Source organism: Microtus oregoni, unplaced genomic scaffold, assembly GCF_018167655.1.
Source record: "Microtus oregoni isolate MIOR12 unplaced genomic scaffold, Mior012 000081F_ref0000091, whole genome shotgun sequence".
NCBI lineage: Eukaryota > Metazoa > Chordata > Mammalia > Rodentia > Cricetidae > Microtus > Microtus oregoni.
This window is the reverse complement of record NW_024544541.1, coordinates 5,006,564-5,018,577: the sequence shown is the minus strand read 5'-3', so window position 1 is coordinate 5,018,577 and position 12,014 is coordinate 5,006,564. Positions and strand designations below refer to the sequence as shown.

Here is a 12,014-nt window from a genome sequence, read left to right as displayed (position 1 = left end):
AATCCATCATTTCAGAACAGGCCAGGTGCTCAGTCACATTTTTGAGACTGATTATGATGACTGTGTTTCTTTAGGTTTGTTTTTTTAAATATCCTTGACCTGGAGCTCTCTCTACAGATCAGACTGGTCCCAAACTTATAGGAATTTACTTGCTTCCTCCTCCTGAGTACTGGGATTAAAAGTGTAGACTACCACAGCTGGCTGTTTAAAAGATTTTTTTTTGTTTTGCAAAAATAAACAAACAAAAAACAATAACAACAAAAAGAAAGCCGGGCGGTAGTGGCGTATGCTTTTAATCCCAGCACTCGGGAGGCAGAGGCAGGCGGATCTCTGTGAGTTCGAGGCCCACCTGGTCTACAAGAGCTAGTTCCAGGATAGGCTCCAAACCTACAGGGAAACCCTGTCTCAGAAGGGTTTTTGTTTGTTTCATTATTTGAGACAGGATTTCTCTGTGCAGCTATGAAGTCTGTCCTGGAACTCACTCTGTAGACCAGGCTGGCCTCGAACTCACAGAGATCTGCTTGCCTCTGCCTCCCCAGTGCTAGGATTAAAGGTATGGGCCACTACCACCTGGCTAAAAGATATTTTTAATTATATTATTATTATTACTATAAGATAAGATCACTTGGGTTCCAGGCTGGCCTCAAACTTACCAGGTAGCCTAGAATTGAATGTCTGATCTTCCTGTTTTTATCTCCCAATTGCTAAAATTACAGGCATGTGCCACCATGCCCAGTTTTATGTGGTGCTGGGGATCAAACCTAGGGCTGTGTATGCTAGGCAAGTACTGTACCAACTGAGCCACCTCTCCAGCTCCCAGATCATTATTTTATAGCACATTGCTTTATACAAACATTGCCGGACGTAGCAGCCTACACCTGAAATTCTAGCACTCCACACAGTCTGAGGGAGATTGTGAGTTTGAGGCAAGTTTGGTTACACAGTGAGACCCTGCCTCAAAACAAAACCAAACTGTCTGTAACTCCAGAGGCTCTACCGCTTTCTTCCCTCCTCCACAACCACCAGGTTCTCACTGGGTACACAGACATACATTCAGGCAAAACACTAACATACAGAAAACAGAGAATAAAGCTTTAAAAAAAGATAAATGTGAAGCAGACTGGCTGGCCGGTGGTGGCTCACGTCTTTAATCCCAGCACTTGGGAGGCAGGCGGATGGATCTCTGTGGATTCACAGCCGCCTGGTCTGCAGAGCTACAGAGTTCCAGGACAGGCTCTAAAGCTACAGAGAAACCCTGTCTCGAAAAAACAGAAAAGAAAAAACCAACAACAACAAAACAGACTGTGTGTTGGGCCAGTCTCATGCAGACCGCACTGGATGCAATAGGGGGCTATGCAAGCTGGATGTGGGAACAACTTTAAAACCAGCACTCAGGAGGAGGCAGAGGCAAAAGGATTTCCATGAAAGGTGGGGGTGGGGGTTGGGCGGGCGCGGAAGGCGGGAAGGCAGGCGGAAGGCGGGCAAAGCAGGGACAAGCACGGATCCACACACCCTTAATCCTGGCACTCAGTGGGCAGGGCAAGTGGATTGCTATGTGCTCAAGGAGAACCTAGTAGTTCCAGGAGCCGGCGGTGGTGGCGCGCGCCTTTAATCCCAGCACTCGGGAGGCAGAGGCAAGGGGATTTCTCAGAGAGTTCGAGGCCAGCCTGGTCTACAAAGCAAGTTCCGGGGCAGCCTGGACTGTTATACTGAGGAATCCTGTCTCTAGAAACCAAGAATAAATAACTATAATAATAAATATAAACGAATAAAATTTAAATTAAACAAAAAAGCAGAAGCAGTGGAAGCGCTAGGCAAAGTGGCACACTTAAACTTGTCTCAAAAACAAAGAACTAACCAAACAAAATAAAAGGAGCCAGGCGGTCAGGCAGTGAGTGGCTTACACCAATTCTCCAGGTTTGGGCAAATGCCTTCCGCGAAGTTTGCTTGAGGTCTGCGACCCATTTCTCAGGACGCACGCGCCAATCCTTAAACTACCCCAGACTATTGTGGATCTGCCAGAGAGATGGGGACTCTTTACGCTGACACCTGCTCTACCCTGGAGAGTTGTGATGGCTTTGGGATGGTCATAAATACCTGCAACGAAGTCTCTGCGCTGAACTCCAGAGGCCAGGGTTCTCCTACTGAAACATAAAAACCGCCATTGTACTGCACTTCCTGGACTAGGAGAGACTGAGCCTCGGTGGCCTCCGCCTCCCCCTCTTCTATCCTAGCCCCGCCCCTTTCCCCGCCTCCCCTCGTGGCTGCTGGCTGAGGTCTCTACCCCGAGGGCTTCCAGGCTCACCGGCCCATTCAAGGGCAGGAATGTTTTAAAGTGTCCAATTGTAACCAACCCTCCGAAGAACGCTGAGGCCCTCTCTGCGGAAAGAACAGCCAGACAGGCTTCAGGTCCTGGGGGTCGCGTTACTGGGTTGGTGGAGCAAGGGGCGACGGTTTTACATTTTAAATTTTATTTTGAGGAAGGGTCTCAAACAGTCCAGGCTGGCCTCAAACTCACTGTGTAAACCAGTAGCCTTAGCTCCAGATTCCTCTGCTTCCATCCAAACGCTGGGACTGCAAGTGCGAGCCACTGAGCCAGGTTTACACCGAGCTGGGATTGAATCCACGTGGGGGGCTGGGTGGGGGAGGGAACTCTGCAAATACCAGGCCAGCAGAGTGTGGGGATGAGAGGCCAGACAGAAGTGCAGTTTCAACAGGTCTCAGTAGTCTGGTTCAAACTTTGACACCCAGTTTTTTTAGGCATATTTAAGCACAGCACGATTCGGAAGACATTTTCTGGTGATAATAAACAGAATCCTGTGTGCGCAATAAATAAATAAGGGATGGCTACATCGAAAACTCTTTGTGAAGTATGCCTGACATCTTAAGGATCTGGGGGAAGATCTGGTGTGGTCTCACCATACATATAGTGCACAGGTCACCGGGATATTAACCACCCCCACCCCCACCGGCTGCTCCTAGCCTTCTGGGCAGAAAACAGGTTATGCTTCTTTCCCTTTGAAGACATAACCCTTGCCGGTTTAACATTCCTGGTTTCCCTAGTGCTTATCCCTGAGCACAAGAACTGTGTCTTCTACACCCTCGGCCTTGTTCGTGCTAGGCACGAGCTCTAAAGCTGAGTTGCTGAGTGGCTTCAAAGGGAGCCTGACTTGTAATTGAGTGGCCCTGGGCAGCACTGGGGATGGAGCAACTTGACTGATAGTTTGCATAGATAAGGGAAAAAGCCTGCTCCCCAGAGGGGGGATTCCTGGAATGTTAAAAGGGAGAGAAGACCCTCCCCCCCCCCCCAGTGGAGGGGTTGACTTGGTGACGGGGTTCCTATAGCAAGGCTCCCAAGCTGTGCCTGCCTGGGGAACCTGGAAGTTCCCAGTCTAGGTGAAATCAAAGTTCAGAAGGCAGGTGGGATTAGGAGTCCCTGGGGTCTGGCTTCCCACCCACGTTTAGGGACCTCTGAGAGACCTCCTTTCCCAGATGACAAAACTAAGGTGGGGGACATGACAGCAAGGCGGAGACCTTGTGGGCTGACGTCTCACCTGGAATTTGTGTGTGGATTTCCCCAGCCGCAGTCCATCTAAGTTCACCTCCTGCCACACCTATTATCCAAGAACAAAACAGTCACTGAGGTGGGGTGAGTTTACGTTGGGATTTTTTTTTCTTCCAATTTTTAGTTGGTTTCGTTTATTTTGTTTGAGATGGTCTCTTGTAACCCAAGCTGGTCTCACGCTAGCAAGGATGACCTTGGACTGACTCCTGACCCTCCTGCCTCTGCAACTTGAGGGTTGCGACATCGTGGGTGTTCCGCTAAGCTCGGTTTGCCTCCGAATTTTTTGTTGCACCTGTTTTCTAGCGTTAATACAAGGCACAGAGAGATTCCAAGGCAAAACCCAGGTAGCCTGTAAACTGGTGTCAAGAGGGCCACTAAGGGCAGTGCAGGCAGATGCTAGGGTTCTCCTCCCACCTCCTACAGCCTGATTCTCAAGGAAATTTCTAATGTGAGGCTCTATAGCCAAGATGCCACTGTACGCTGGCAGAGGGGACTGTGTCAGCAAAGATTCCTCCATCTTGCCTCAGCTGCAGCCATCTTTGGTTTTCTGCCCCTTGTCCTGAAAAGTTCTATGGGAAAGTGGGAAGGCACCCAACCCTGTCCTAGAACTCAGGGCAGAAGAGCCCCAGCAGACAGCATCTCCTTGGCGCTTGTTAAATTGCTGGCTTGCTTCCCTGCATCTGCCAACCTGGATGTAGCTTTTCTGTGTTCTTTGTCTTTAAGAGCTCTCTGGAATATGCAATCGGGGCTGCTCTGTGAGAAGTGTTTCTCTCTAGGCATTCACAGCCCAGCTTAATCCTGACTCTCAAGTAGAATTCTGGTCGTGGTCTTTGGGTCTTCACCCATAATGGGCATAGCTACTTGTGAGTGGATTCTGCCTCTAGGTCTGGGCCATCGTTCATGCCCTGACCATTTTCTCTGCCCCTGCCCCCACCTTAAAAAAGAAAAGACAGGTTCTCACTATGTAACTCTGGCTGGCCTGCTTTGGCCATGAACTCACTCAGATCTGCCTGTCTCTGCCTGAAAAGGCTAGGACTTGTTAAGTTGAACCCCTGGTTATTGGGAATCTGCCACCACCGATGTAATAAGCCAATCCAACGAAATTAATAAATCAAGGTTTATTCTGAGCAAAATATTCCTGATAAGAGCACGAGGGAAACCCATGAGGTTTTTTAATGCCCTCTGCAGGGAGGAGCCGCCTATGGTGGGCTTTTTCAGGGACAAAGTCTGGACTGGGAGAACTCCAGGAGAGGGGGTTTGGGGCGGATCTTCCACCAGAACATCCCAGACACTCTGGGTACATGGATGCCGGGGCTGGAGTGAAACTTTCACCTGAACAGGACTCAAAGGTGTGTGCCACTCCCCACCCAGGCTCTTTTCTTTGTTTGTTTTTTTGTTTTGTTGTTTTGATTTTTCAAGACAGGGTTTCTCTGTGTAACAGCCCTAGCCGTCCTGGAACATGCTGTGTAGACCAGGCTGGCCTTGAATTTACAGAGATCTGCCTGCCTCTTCCACCCAAGTGCCTGGATTAAAGATGTGTACCACCACCGCCTGGCTTGTTTGTTTGTTTGTTTTTAAAACAGGGTTTCTCTGTGTAGTCCTGGAACTCACCACGTAGACCGGGCTAGCCTCAGACTCTACCTTGCAAATGCTGGGATTAAAAGCGTGCATTACCACTGTCTGACCTAGGCTGTTTTTCTTTACTCAGCCTATAGTCTTTACATATCAAACATTAGCAGCTACTACACACAGGGATTAGTATGTGCCAACTTTGGGCTCTGTATTAATTACCTTGTGCCTTGCTGTGACAAAAATATCTAACACAAACGTTTTTTTTAAAGGGGTTATTTATGCCTCAGTTAACCCAGTCTGGAAACTACTTCACAGTCGTGTTCACAAGGTTATCTCTAGATGATTCTAGTACAGGTCAAACTGACAATTTGATATTAACCACCACAACCTCAGTACTTTCCTGGCTTTTCCTACATAAATACATAAAACAGAAAATAGAGGGTTTTTTTAGCTTAAAAAACTGAAAGAGGTCTCACAAACTTTTTTTCCCCTGAAAGTATAAAACATGAGAACACTGAGACCGAGGATGATACCACAGGCCTGAGGCAGGAGAAGCTGGATAAGGATCGATTTCTCTCCCAAAGCCTGGGCCTCTTAGGGTCTCTATCAGCAGCTGTTCTGGAGGGGAGCTGCACTAGGGAAACCAGCCAAACAGCTCTCCTCTCAGACAGGGAAGAAAGGGGGAAGAGCATTCATGAAACAAACACTCCCTCCTGCTCCAAACTGAGGAAGAAAGCAGCATCCCTCCCCTAGCTTTCCGGGGCCTGATGTCGCTTACCTGGCATTTACCAAAACCCATCCAACTTAATCCCTAACCAAAGTCAGAAGGTGCCCAAAATTTGTTGGGGAGGGGAAGAGGCTGGTGTGACACCAAACAGATCTTTATCTGAAGCCATGATTGGTGCCATTTCTTGCTGTTTGTTTGCTAGCCGGCTCTTCCAGCTGCTCGGCCAGTTGCAGGGCCTTGCTGACTTCTCGCCTGGCCAAGAAGTGCTTGGTCTGCCGCGCCAGGGCAGAGTCTGCTTCCTTCACAAAGGTCTCCAAGTCATAGTCTGGCTGATCAGTCATCACCGAGAGCTCAGGTCACCTTGGTCCTTGCTGTTTGATCTCCCGAGCTCCTCCGTGCCTCTCTCTTCCAGCTCCCTGATCTGAGTCGTGACTTCATTAAAGCTGGACATCTGGGAAGACAGCTCCTCCTCTCCCTTGAAGAAACTGACTGCCAGCGAGGTCCCATTAGAATTGGCTTCCATCTCTTGTGTTTCCATTTGAACTGGCTGCTCTCCACTGGACCCACTGTGGGGCTCAGCTCCTTGACTCTGTCTGCATAGCTCAGCAGATTTAAAGTATATCCACACAGGAGCTTCCACCTGGTGAGATCACGGCAATCATGCGTCCTAGAGTTCTCCCCAAGGAATGAGCCCTCGGCACCAGTGTCAGCTTGCTCTTGCTGAATGAGGTGGGAGCCTTGTTCTGTCCCAGAGCCCTGCTGCACTCTTTTGGAGCTAGGAGAGACTTGTTAATCTCTGCACCCTCCATGAGAGTCAGCACTAAAAAGTGTAGGCCCTTCATTCATTCCCTGCCAGGTCCACCAAAGAGAATTTGCCATGTAATCTCCCTTTGGCTCGAAGAAGAAGAATCTGGAAGTAGGCATGGGAGCAGGAGGAGTTGGCAAACGTTTGTCCAGAAGTCCTGCAGGTGCTGCCCATGTTGGTCATCTTGATGACATCATGAACACAGTTGACCAGGTACAGTCCCACAGCCTGCACCTGCTGCTTGCTCTCCTCCAGGACACGTAACTTGGCCTTCTTGTTGAGCAGACCAAATACCTTTCCATTGTAGATCTCGAAGACTGTCACATAAACTTCCAGGAGCAAGTCTTAATAAGGAAGACATCCCGGGAAGCCATTGGATAGATCCCCTCAGATGCATTCTGGGATTTACCAGTCAAGTCTCCACCCATTGCTTGAGTGTTCCCACTGCCGGTCTGCCCATAGGCAAAGTAGGTTGCTCTTCCCCCTTCAAAAATCGTCTGTAGCCGGGCGATGGTGGCGCACGCCTTTAATCCCAGCACTCGGGAGGCAGAGGCAGGTGGATCTCTGTGAGTTCGAGACCAGCCTGGTCTACAAGAGCTAGTTCCAGGACAGGCTCCAAAGCCACAGAGAAACCCTGTCTCGAAAAACCAAAAAAAAAGTGGCCTTGCAGCAAGCTTGTGGACAACTTCACTGGGAGCTGTTTCATCAAAGGCAAAGATGAAGAAGACCACCTGGTTCTCCAGACACTTTGTCAAGTCCACTTTTAATTTGGTTCATGCTCAGAGGAAACACTTGCTGGGGCAGAAACCACATCGATTTCTTTCTTGGCCAACTCTTGTTTATTCAGCGAGTGCTTCCGAACACAGGCACGGATCTGTGCTCTTCCATAGGATCAGTCACAGTGAGTGGGTGACATTCCAGAAATTTTTTAATCATTCGGGCAGATTCCCGTTTTGGAATGCTGCTGTCGTATTCCTGAGCTCGCTTTATTCTTAATTCCGAGTTCTGGGCCCTCTTCTCTTCACGCTTGTTCTTCAGTTTTTCCATTTCCTTCACAATTCCTCAGAATGACAACTGAAAACTGCTTGAGTTTGTAGCCACAGGCAGCTCCACCTGTTTCATTTTCCTGAGTGTCCCTGTCCTCACCATTACTGCGATGGATCTTGATGGAGAGACCAGGAAACAATCGGGCGTGAAGAGACTCCATGGACTTGCGAACAGAAGCAGGAAAAACAAATGCAAGAAGCTTGGAAACTTCGGCTCTGCTAATACAGCTCAGTAATCGGGCTCAGTATTCTTATCTGAGTTAGAAATGACTGCTGTACCCATTTGATAAATGAACCCAGCGTCAGCAGTTACATTGTAGAGTTATACCTCCTACAGCTGGGGAAACCTTCAAGGATATCTGGTTTAGTGATATATATGTATATGTTTTTCCCTGTGACAGGGTCTCATTGTAACAGGGCAAGACAATGCAAAGGTTCCTCCATCTTGTATTCTTGATGAGGCCATTTCATGTTTAACCAGAATTTTATCCTCCTGATGGAGAATTCCATAGAAAATTACCCAACTCTGTTCTTGGAACCAAAGGTGAGGATGCCCTAACTAACTTGTTTCAGCCTCTGTTAAACTGCCCATTTGTGTGAAAACGCCCCTGCCCCCAGCTAACTGATTATTTTAACTCCTATTAAGATTGCTTGCTTCAGCTGGGCACTTAGGAGGCAGAGGCAGGTGGATCTCTGTGAGTTCGAGGCCAGCCTGGTCTACAGAGCTAGTTCCAGGGTTACAGAGAAACTCTGTCTCAAAAAAAAAAAAAAAGAAAAGAAAAGAAAAGAAAGAAAGAAAAGAAAAGAAAGAAAGAAAAGACTGCTTGCTTCAAACTGATTACTTCTACAAAGCCCCCCTGTAGCTGCCGAGCAAGACATCAGGAGGCGGTTTTTGCCTTTAAAAACTTGGCTAATGGTGTCTGAGTGGTCATCTCTGGTGGGCTGCCCATGACATCAAGTAGCCCAGGCTGGCCTCAAACTCACTGTGCAGACCAAGATTTCTTTGCTCTTCTGACTCTCCTGCGCCCACTGGCTGAGTGCTAGGACCATTGTTGCCCACAACCACGGTCGGTTTATGTTGTGCTCCGAACATAGCCCAGAGTTGGACGTGTGCTGGGTGAGCACTCTCCCAGTGGAGCTCCGTCTTCAGCCCTTGCTCCGCTCACTGCAGAATCCATTGTTTCAGAGACAGAAATTTAAATGTATGAATACATATATAAACCAGAGAAAAATGGGCCTCTAGGAATAATTCCAAACTGGTGCGGCCATAGCAGCCTCTAGAAGATTTGTTCAAACAGCAATGACAGTGACTCACCTTTATCCTACAGATCCAGACATTTAGGGGTGGGCCAATGACCTCCCCCCACCACCCCCAGGGCATTCTGATGCTGGCCAAAGTAGAGCCGGGGAGTGGAGGAGGAAGGGCCTCCCTGGGTGAGACTTAGATCCCACTCTGGTCAACCAGATCACAGACTGAGACGATCTTACTACATAACCCTGGCTGGCCAGGAACTCATATGTAGGTCTGGCTGTATTCATAGAGATCCTCCTGCCTCCGGACTCCAGCAGGTGCCTTGCATCAAGTCAAATTATTCTTAGCATGTTTGACTCTTTTTTTTTCTCGGGGAGGTGGGGGGTTCGAGACAGGGTTTCTTCGTGTATCCCTGGCTATGTTGGGACCAGCTCTATAGGTCAGGCTGGCCTCAAACTCAGAGATCCACCTGCCTCTGCCTACTGAGTGCTGAGATTAAAGGTGTGCATCACCACCCAGCTTGTTTGATTTTCTTTTTTTTTTCTTTTTCTTTTTCTTTTTTTTTTAAATATTTATTTATCATGTATACAATATTCTGTCTGTGTGTATGCCTGCAGGCCAGAAGAGGGCACCAGACCCCATTACAGATGGTTGTGAGCCACCATGTGGATGCTGGGAATTGAACTCGGGACCTTTGGAAGCGCAGGCAATGCTCTTAACCTCTGAGCCATCTCTCCAGCCCTTGTTTGATTTTCTTAAAGGGTATTGTATGCATGCGTGTTGGCTAGTTTTATGTCAACTTGACATAGGTTGAAGTCATTGAAAGGAGCTTCAATTAAGAAAATAATCTCCAACCAAGTAATGGTGGTGCACACCTTTAATCCCAGCATTCAAGGAGGCAGAGGCAGGCAAATCTTGGTGAGTTTGAGACCAGCCTGGTCTACAGAACGAGTTTCAGGACAAACCCTGTCTCAAAAAACCAAACAAAAGAAAGAAAGGAAGGAAGGAAGGAAGGAAGGAAGGAAGGAAACCTCCAGCTGAGCAGTGGAGACACATGCCTTTAATATCAGCACTCAGCGGCAGAGGCAGGTGAATCTCTGAGTCTGAAGCCAGCCTGGACAGTCTGAGGTCCAGACAGTCAGGGATACACAGAAGACAATACCTTCAGAAGATCAGGCTGTAGGCAAAGCTATAGGGCATTTTCTTGATTAGTGATTGCTGCTTGAAGACCCAGTCTATTGTGGGTAGTCCCATGCCTGGGCTTGTGGCCTTGGGTTCTATAAAAAATCAGGCTGAGCAGGCCACAAGGAGCAAGCCTATAAGCAGTGCTCCCCCAAGGCCACTGCAGCCGTTCCTGCCTCCCTGTTCCTGACCTGTTTGAGTTCTGTAAAACTTTAAGACAATTCTGAAGCCATTTCTGACAATTCTGAACCCTTTCAGCCTCTGTGCCTTAGTGCTTACCCTCCTCCCCTGGGAAACAAGGACCTAACAGCTACATACGCACGTATGTTCTCCAGAAATTGAGGCAAGATGACCTTTAAGATGTTGACTCAGTTCCTGAACAATTACCCATATACGCATGTTTTGATTCAGTCCCCTGGGAAACGGGGTCAAAATGACCTCTTACCTCATCTGATCTGGCAACAGCTTTCCAGCCAATTATTGGTAATAGCCCTTTCGAATAAGCCAATCATAATAGTCAAAGAACAACCTCCCTCTTGATTCCGTGGCCTTCTTTAAAAGTAGCCTGTACCAGCTATTCGAGGTCTCTCGGCTTCCCGAACACTGAGGGACCCTGTCATGACAGAATTAATAAAATCCTCATGCTTTTGCGTCAGCTATGGTGTGAGGGGTGGTCTCTGGGGGCGACTCATCCTCGGTGTTTGGATTCTAGGGTCCAACAGTTCACGTCCTTACTCCCTTCGCTGATGAACAGCAATATGGAAGCCAAATAAACCCTTTCCTCCCCAAGTTGCTTTGGTTGTAGTCTTTCACCATGGCAATGGAAACCTTAAGACACTGCACATGTGTATGTTAGGCAACCATAGTCTCCAGAACCTAAGGTCAGTTCTCCCTACCCCAGAACCATCTTAACCAGCTGGACAGGGCATGGCATAATGGCCCAGAGAAATTAGGAAAGGGATTGTGAACTGTGGGTGAAGGTGTCCCTGACCGGGGCAGGGGTGATATGGGTGGGGGACCCAGGGCAGGGACCGCAGGGGAAGAATTCATCCTGAAACCCTGCAGAAGGAATGCAGCCCTCTTGACCTCTTGTTTTCTAGAAGTGTGTCTCATCACCAGGACTGTAAGAACATAGGTGCATATCCTTTTAAGGCAATGGGATGGTTGTGTTTTGTTACAGTAGCTACAACAAACACATTCTACCTTGCTGAGCTTTCCACAGCTGCTAAGCAACTGACTAGGGCAGAGTGTTCTTAGATGCTCTTGCTGTGGCCTGAGCTACCCTCTCCCTTCCCCTCTGTCCATCCCCTCAGCTTTGCCACTTTGATCTACACATCTTTCCCTAGGAAAATCTCCCTTGGCCCTACATGGCTGGATCAGACATCTCCATCATGGACGTCATGACTCCCATTTACTCTGGCACACCTTCATATCTTCCCAGGTCTCAAGTCCCATAGTCCTGTTCTCCATCACCCGTGTCGGGTCAGTATTTAGTAGACCTCCTCTCCTGCTGAACTGAGATTCTGTGAAGCCAGCACCTGCTCTATTATAGTTTTGTAAATTTTTATGGACTGATGGGCTGGGAATTAGAAAAGATGGAGCACTGTCTCCCAGAGCTCTCGTGGCCTTCCAGCATCCCTGCTTTCTTTTAGTCTTTCAACAGATGTTTACCAGGCCATTAGTGTATGTCAGTGTCTAACTTCTGGACTGTTGGGAAAATAAGGAAGGAGCCGGTGCTTGCAGGGTTACCCTGGAGCGAATGGCCGGAGGCCGGAAGGTGTCCTGTGGAAGGGATGACACAAACTTGGGCACTAGACTTTGAGTCACATTATTGCCTGCAGTGCAAAAGTCGCACATGCACACAC

At 48.4% G+C, this 12,014-nt stretch overlaps 1 pseudogene; it reads right to left on the bottom strand.

Moving 5' to 3' along the window:
• Positions 1–6,019: 6,019 nt before the first annotated feature.
• LOC121441757 lies at positions 6,020–8,765 on the bottom strand (annotated as a pseudogene).
• Positions 8,766–12,014: the final 3,249 nt, after the last annotated feature.